This window comes from Lepisosteus oculatus, chromosome 6 (assembly GCF_040954835.1).
Source record: "Lepisosteus oculatus isolate fLepOcu1 chromosome 6, fLepOcu1.hap2, whole genome shotgun sequence".
In the NCBI taxonomy this organism is placed as follows: domain Eukaryota; kingdom Metazoa; phylum Chordata; class Actinopteri; order Semionotiformes; family Lepisosteidae; genus Lepisosteus; species Lepisosteus oculatus.
The window spans coordinates 56352379-56361327 of record NC_090701.1 but is presented as its reverse complement, the minus strand read 5'-3'; the positions used below and the strand labels follow the sequence as shown (position 1 = coordinate 56361327).

Sequence of the window (8949 nt, the reverse complement as noted above, 5' to 3'; positions counted from 1 at the left end):
TACAAGAATAGATACATTAATTGATTTTTTTTAATGGATTGCTGTAAACAGCTCCTACTCAGCACAACTACAAACTTCCTCCTATCTCCTATCTTGAGGAGCTCCTTATCTAGGTAAAACTCCTCCCCCTAGAAGATTCCAGTACAAAGCAAAAATAAATTATACAAAGTCATGAGCAGAACCCTGACATACACCTTTCTCCAATAAATACACAATTTGACAATCAACATTTTAGTAGCAAAAATAAAATGCCGTTAATCCTTCAACGTAGATAAATGTTTTAAAGAAAATGCTACCCCCTCATAGTGGTATCTTCGTCCATCTCACTCCACGCATGCGCAGCCCTCAAACAGGCACTACTAAGCCAGCCCCTCTTGCCATAATTTGGGTCCTACAAGGTTGCGGGAGAAACCATCATCTTTCCGGTGAGAAACCAAAACAAGACGTTTATTTCAAACACGTGAATTAAACGCCAGTTTCGCCATATACATTTAGTTAATTTCAGCTATAAAACATAGGAAACCGGTGTTAATATTTAGTTTTGACCATGCGTGAATCACCTTACTTGACCCACAAAGCAAGCAAAGCTATCGTAACGATTCTAGTTTAATAGTCTGTGCAGATAGCGAATTCTCTCTCTCTCTCTCTAAATAGAAAACGGAGTCCAGATAAGGTTTGAAAGTGTAAAATGCTATGGTGTCATAAATGTAGTGCCACAGGGACGTGTCTAAGGACTTCTGCTCTTCCTAAATAAATCCGTAGTTTTGTCTGTTGAGAGTTACAAATTGAGATGAAAATCAGACGAGACCAAACTAGAAGTGAACACAGAAAGATTTAGGCGAAACTGTGGTTTCCTTCAACGAATGGCTGGATGAGACACGCCCACGCCTTAACACAAGAACTTTAAATGCGTTATTTCTAGGCATTATGAGAAAGCCAGGGATATTTCTGTTTTAAACAGAAATCTGCAAGATATATACTTTTCTTGAAATTTGTATTCATGCAGTCACGTTCAAATTGTAGGACAATTAGTTAGGAGTAGTTATTTAGGAGTAGGAGAATGTAAGAGTAGTGATTTAACTGAATATTTTAAAATATATTCAGTGTATAAAATGATTTATCTTGTTACAGTATATACCAGATGACAAATTTCAATGTTGCATAAATGAGGTGCAGCAGACAGCAATACTGTGCTGCTGTTAACTGCAATTACAGTTCTTCTTCAATGAGTTTTTGATATCATGCAATGATTTGCAATGCTAAAGACATTGATTTCATGTCCTCGGTTATACTCTTTTCTGGAGTCATTGATTGTGACGTTTTGTTTTGTCCAGCATTACTTGTCCCATTGAGGCAGCTTGTGGTTTATAAACATTGCAGTTTCTTACAAAACAAAATGCTTTGGTGCATTTTTCAAAGGACTGTGCCAAAGTGCAAAACTTTTTACAAGCAAACTGAACAAATTGACTTGTAAAATTATAAACATAAGGACACATTGTAGTTTCCAAAATGCTGACCTCTTCATCACCCAGTCAGTTTGTGAAATATTGACTTACATAAAGGCCTGTTCCTTACAAAGTACGCAAAATGCTAAATTATTTTAATAACAATTACTGCCCATTTTCACAAATGGTCTTGCCTATGTAAGAATACACAGCTAATCATTACATTATTACACAACATGCTGTGAGAAATCAGTAGCAAGATGTGACAACAGGGTCATGGTCAAGATTAACAACTAACAGGAACTGTTCTCTCACAGCATAGCAGAGCTGCAGTAATTAACTGTGTCATAAACAGAGAGCTGACAATTCAGCAGCTGGTCGTGTTGTTCCACTCAATCTGTAGAGGTTAAATGGTGCCTCAATTACCATGAGATTTTAGAATCAGTACAGTAACTGAGGTATTCAGCCCTAGAACTGCATGTGCAGCATCACATAAATTGCTGAATAAATGTAAAAGAAAAATAAAAATAATAATTGCTTACACTTATATGGCACTTTTCTGGACACTCCACTCAAAGCACTTTACAGGTAATGGGGATCCCCTCCACCACCACCAGTGTACAGCCCCACCTGGATGATGCGACGGCAGCCATAGTGCACCAGAACGCTCACCACACACCAGCTCTCAGTGGGGAGGAGAGCAGAGTAATGAAGCCACTTCATAGATGGGGATTATTAGGAGGCCATGATTGGTGTTATTAGCAACATGATGTGAAGTTAACCTATTGCTCTTTTGCATCACATAAAGGCACTCCATAAGCCAGCAGACATCACCCTGCAACTCACAACTGGCAACCCACTGAAGCTAAGCAGGTGTGAGCCTGGTCAGTACCTGGATGAGAGACCTCCTGGGAAAAACTAAGGCTGCTGCTGGAAGAGGTGTTAGTGGGGCCAGCAGGGGGCGCTTACCCTGCAGCTCATGTGGGTCCTAATGCCCCAGTGTAGTGACGGGGACACTATACTGTAAACAGGCACCGTCCTTCGGATGAGACGTAAAACTGAGGCAAGAACTAGACCACTGCAACGTGACAGTTTCTGGGTAGGCCTTAGGCATTATTTTTTCTTATGAAATGGGGTGGCAAATCTCAAAGCCGTAAATGTGTACCTCGTGTAAGTGTATTGAGATCTGAACTCTTAATACACTTACATGTCCTTGCCCTCCTATTTCCGTGCCACTCATTCTTTTGTCCATATCCATTTCTCTATTCCCCGTTAGGCGATTATCAGGAACTGCGCAGCTGGAGTGGAAAGAGAGTCGTTTCCATGACTTTTACAGGATACAAAGGGAGATGCCATTAAACAATGGAATAGATGCAAACTCTGAAATATTCACTGAAAGCAAAGGAGTCAGGCGTATTTTAGAGTTACAGAGGGTCCTCCACACAGCTTGTGTCGTCCATGGTGTATATGAAGACTCTTCTCTTGTTTTGACACACGGACTAAGGTGAGTAGTGCATCAAAATGAAGAAGTCTTCCCCAGTCTTTTACTGTTGCCATTCTCCGACTGCTTCCCCCACCTGCTTCAACCACTGCTTTGTCATTGTGATCGACCTCACTTGCGGTGATAGACCTCACTTGCCCCTCACAAGCAAAACTGAGCATCTCTGTCCCTGTACAGACTGAACGCCTTCCTCGACCAAGGACATGATGCAAACATGTATTTTTATTACCCTGTGTTCGCATTAGTGTGCTATTCACCTTTTTAATGGCTTCTCAAAAGCATAACAAATTAGAAAATACAAAAAAAAATGTCAGAATTGCTGTTATTTCAATTTTAGAAATGAAAAGAGCACTCTGGTATTTTTTGTTTTTAACTTTGAATCGCCAGTTGTTTATACTCACCAGATCGGAAATCCATACTTGTTCTGCTCATTGCAATGCTCCTTTTACATGCACACGCGTAGTGGAAGATCTGCAGCCAGGTGATTCTGCTCTGCCTGTCCTTCCATTGACCTACTCAAACAAGCCACAGTTTCCGCAATTAAAGCAGGAGGTTCTGCTTCAGATTAGCAGGAGTCACAACACCCACTGACGTCACTGCAGGCACCTGTGATGTTACTGGTGCCTTTTCACTGGCAGCCAAAGGGAGCTGCAGCTGACTTATCCCTCAGTGGGGTGTGTACAGCTGCTTGGGAAATCGCGGTCACTGGTGCGTTTGAGCTGTGCTTGGTCATGTCATGATGGGTCTGAGAGCTCAACCTGTGCTCTGGATGCCTGTACGAGCTGAGCCACTGAGTTAAACTAATTTCAGGCTATGCCAGCTGTACAGGTTGATGCAAGGGTTGATTTAAGAGCGAAATCTCTTGTGTGGGAGTGACTGGAGTATATCTGGTGGATTTACAGTGGCTGTCGAAAGTATTCACCCCTCGTGGACTTTCTCACATTCTACAGTGTTACAGTATAGATTCACAATATATTTATCTGGGATTTTTTGCCATTGATCGACACAAAACACTATAATGTCAAATTGAAACAAAATTCTACACATACTCCTAATTTTATTGTAAATCTAAAACAGAAAGTAGCCGATGCATTAATATTCACCACCTTTTACTATGACACACCTAAATAGGCTCATGTGCAGCCACACTTCTTTAGAAGTCACATAATTTGTTGAATGGAGTCCACCTGTATGCAATTAGGGTGTTTCACAACAGTTCAGGATAAATATATCTACCTCTGGGAGGTCCCACAGATGATTAGTATACAGTGGTGTGAAAAAGTGTTTGCCCCCTTCCTGATTTCTTATTTTTTTGCATGTTTGTCACACTGAAATGTTTCAGATCATCAAACAAATTGAAATATTAGACAAAGATAACACAAGTAAACACAAAATGTAGTTTTTAAATGAAGGTTTTTATTATTAAGGGGAAAAAAAATCCAAACCTACATGGCCCTGTGTGAAAAAGTGATTGCCCCCTAAACCTAATAACTAATAACTAATGCAACCCTTAGCGGCAACAACTGCAATCGAGCGTTTGCTATATCTGGCAATGAGTCTTTTACAGCGCTGTGGAGGAATTCTGGCCCACTCATCTTTGCAGAATTGTTGTAATTCAGCCACATTGGAGGGTTTTCGAGCCTTAACCGCTTTTTTAAGGTCATGCCACAACATCTCAATCAGATTCAGGTCAGGACTTTGACTAGGCCACTCCAAAGTCTTCATTTTGTTTTTCTTAAGACATTCAGAGGTGGACTTGCTGATGTGTTTTGGATCATTGTCCTGCTGCAGAACCCAAGTGCGCTTCAACTTGAGGTCACGAACAGATGGCCGGACATGCTCCTAACAAAACCTACATGTTATATGAAGACAAAGGAACTTTCAAAATAAATCTGGGATAGGACTATTGAAGAACACCAGTCTGGGGAAGGGTATAACGAAATTTCCAAGGCATCACGTATCCCCAAAGCACAGTAAAGTCCATTATGAAGAAATGTAGAAAATATGGAACCACTGTGAAACTGTGAAGAAAAGGGTGTCCTTGAAAACTGAGTGTCCAGGTAAGAAGAGCACGAGTCAGGGAAGCAACCTAGATAGAAGAAAAAATGGATACAGCAAAGCACAGAGAAATCCTGAAGGATGAACAGCAAGAGACATGGGCCTTGAGAGAAGATATTCCAGTATCTTCCAGTAGGATAATGACCCAAAACATACAAAGCCACACTGGATTGGTTTAAAAAGAGAAATGTCCATATTCTGGAGTGGGCCAGTCAAAGCCTTGACCTCGCTCCTATCAAGAATCTGTAGCAGGCACTGAAAACGTCTGGTCACCAACCTTTCCCATCCACCCTGAGGGAGTTTGAGCAATTTTGCAAAGACAAATGGGCACCAATTGCAGTGTCCATACATGGAAAGCTGGTAGAAACGTATCCAAGAAGACTCATAGCTGTAATTCCTGCCAAACGTGCCTCTACCAAATATTGACCCAAAGGGAGTGAACACTTATGCAGTCGGTTATTTCCATTTTAGGTTCTTAATTAATTTAGGAGGATCTGTAGAATTTTGTTTTCACTTTGACACTTTATAGAGTATTTTTTTTGTCAATCAATGGCAAACATTTCCATCGTGAAACACAATAAAATGTAAAAAAGTGGGGGGGGAGTGTGAATACTTTTGATAGCCACTGTAAGTCGCTTCACGTAACGAACATACAGCTCTCTCAGTGAAGCGGACTTATGTTTGCAATTAGTCTGGCTTCCACACAACTGCACACTGCACTGGTGTTCCTCACAGGTAGGCCATCAATGGAGAAACAGGCAGCACACTCCTCAATATGGACATGCGCATCTGAAAAGAATACACACCTTCTCGCTGCCCTGTCCCGGTTGATTAATCCCTCAGGCTTACGTAAGGACCCGGAAAATGTCACTAAAGGTTAAAATTCCCTTTACTTGTAGCCTGCACTTGCTTTTAGATAACTTTTTCTTTCCTCATCAATTTATCTTTTCCTTTAACTATCCTTGTGCCTCCAGTAAGGACACCCTTGTGAGATAGATAAAGACAAAGCCTTTATTATGATGTACTGTATGCATACAGGAGGCGTGCCTTCAGACTAAAGAGATCTATAAGGCGAGACTCAAAGGCTGGCTTACAATATACGTTTTTTATACAGAACAAATTCAGGGTGGGAGAGGGTTCTCCCCAGTTACGGCAACTTCTGCTCTCTTGACTAATATGTTTGCTTAAATGACACAATGTTCTTAAAGATGAGATATGGCTGTTTAACAACCGAGTTAAAAGAACATCTGATTTTTCCCTTGCATGATCAGCTCTTTCTTAAGGAGTTTTTTTCTGTTACAAGTACAGCTTGTGCAAACAGCAGATAAGAAACAAACAGGTAAAGTGAGCAAAATCCGCCTGATCAGTCATAGATGTCTCCCAGGCAGCCTCCGTCACTATGTAAACGGTTCTAGTTACAAAAAATATTTTTTACTTGGTATACCATTGAGATTAGGGGTGGAGTACAGTATGTGAGTAAATTTAAAATGGTTACATTTCTTATAATATTACAGTAATATGTTTCTTATTATATGGAAATGTAATATTTTATTTTCGGTAATCTATTGTTGATAGGCCCAGCTATGTGGGATATCGGGTGATATCCAAGTAACATTTTAAATGTATATATTTTTTTGTAATTTGTTTTTCAAACAGAATGCAACAGAGTGACATTTGTAGGTCCAAAGCAGCGGGTTTGGGGGTTATATTGACTTTAAGGGTGCACATATATTGGCCAGTGCTTTTGTCAGATTTTGTTGCTCCATTTTCCATCTGCCTCCCTATTTTAATCAAAGTCTCCAAGCCTCACTGGCACAAACAGTAGGGCAGCTGACAACCAACAAAGATTGAACAAGACGCACTGTTTGCCTAGATGCCCGTTAATAACCTCAGAATTCTGTGGAGACATAAGATTGTGGAGACATGTTCCTATTTGTCTTCATAAGGCATAATTGTTTTTTGAAAGAAGCATTCTTTCCAAATTAAGATATTGTTTTTTGAGAGATGATAAAAGTCAGGACTGTACACATTTTGTTTCTAGATTTGCAATCTTTCAATGACAGTGTATTAGTTTTTTGTTCATGCTATCAGTTACATTATTATTCCCTATTATTTTCTTAAAGAAGTATTACAATGATCTGTAACAGTCAAGAGCACAATTTTCAAATCTAAAAACTAATTTCATAACTATTTCCAAAAAATAGATACCCCTTGATATTTTTAAGTTGAGATTAATTTAAAAAGTCAAGTTACTTTGTGCTTCATGTTCACCAGTTAAGGACAATGACATTAATTGGGATACAGTGGTGTACTGTAGAGAACTGTTTTCTTTTCCTGATATGTATCAGTGATCTAGATGCAAGTCTTGTTAGCAATCTAGTGAAGTGTGCACATGACACAAAAATGGGAACTAGCATTCAGAACGAATTGCAAAGAACGTACAACATTGTGCGACCACCCCCTGTCCAAACTACAGCAGATTAATTAATCTGGAAGTAACAGAGGACCAGGGAACATGCCTGTAAACCACAATTCTACAGCTTCAGTAAGAGACATCTTGTGTAGAGCTCCCCATGTCTTTCTGATCACAGAAACAAAAGCTGGACTTGTGGCTGTTCCTCTGAACATCGATGCATATTCAGTGTAGCAGTTACAAACATGATTTTTGCAGGCCTAAGTGTCTCCCTATTTAAATCTTGACATGCAGGTGTCCAAGTTCAGATATCTTGCACGTGCTTTCCAATAGAGAAGCTATTAACAATGTGACACTGAGATGGAACTCTTCTCTATTTTTCTTGTGCCCATTAGACTTCCTCTGGTCTGGAGCCAGGACTTCCTATGACACACAAGCAGGGGATTGAACGTTGTGATTCAACATTACCCTCATCATGGGTTTTTCAGGGTATAGTCTGGCTACTGGCTACTTCTATTTTGGATACTATGCTTTCTGAGTATACTTCCAGTGTTCACATATAAACCCACCAGAACTAAACTAATTTTTATAAAAGGACTTTAATAAATAAAAATAATTAACTTAATATTTACTTGTCTTGGCAATGTTTGAATGCTGATGTGTCCTATCAGACTGATTTAAACAATTAAGCTGGCTACACTATCAAACTTTATAGTCGGTTTTTAACCCTGTTTTATTAGTATCTATGTAATCCCTGATTATGTGATTAGCCACTTGTATCACAGCAGATTGATTCACACGCATTTGTTATTATATTAATAAAAATTGTATGTTCCTCCAAATCCTCTTATATGCTGTATGGCCATTTGTTGTGATTGATCCCTAGTCCCCTTAAAGGAATCTTAAAATGAACTCTTAAAGTTTCAAATTGTTTCAGTAAATTCAATCAATCACCACACTTTGTTACAATTTATTTTAATTTTGTATGGTAATAAATGTGTAATGTGATACAGAGGAGAACAAGTACCTGTTCCTATCTGGTCTTCCTATCTGCTACAATGCAGCAGGAGATCGGATACTTCCAGTGGGATAGTGAAATAGAGGACTGGTGACTGAGTCATACTTTATTGTAAGTTAGGAAAAATGAAAACACTCAAATTATTAGTCTTCTCTCAATATCCTTTTGCTTACAGTTGTGGTGATCCCCTGACTGTAGCACTGGGAAAAGTCTAATTAACAGGACTGTAGAAGATTTAAAAGAGCTTTCAGAACTGTTTTCACATTCTTGCTAAATTATACTGCCTTTCTGGGACACCTCAAAAGGTTGCTGACCTTGTGAAGCTCTTTTCCATTACAAGTCTATTCATTAGGAAGGTTCAGTGAACATTCTTGATTCTTAATAGATGAATTGTGTTGCAGTAATTTTTAAAAAAGCTGACATTTGAAATGTGCTTATATCTTCACTTTTGTCATGTAAATTCACTCATTGAGTGAACTGAATAAACACATGTTCTCAGGCATGCAGAACTTCA

General features: G+C 39.3%; 1 long non-coding RNA gene across 2 annotated transcripts; it reads left to right on the top strand.

Annotated features, from left to right (window-relative positions):
- The first annotated feature begins 372 nt into the window (after positions 1 to 372).
- On the top strand, positions 373 to 8281 carry LOC107078138 (uncharacterized). Of its 2 annotated transcripts, none has more exons than XR_011189951.1 (3): positions 373 to 425; positions 2722 to 2949; positions 7813 to 8281. It is a non-coding gene; the product is annotated as an uncharacterized lncRNA (long non-coding RNA). The 2 variants fall into 2 exon arrangements; XR_001479127.2 differs by having other exon boundaries at positions 373 to 460.
- The last annotated feature ends 668 nt before the right edge of the window (positions 8282 to 8949 follow it).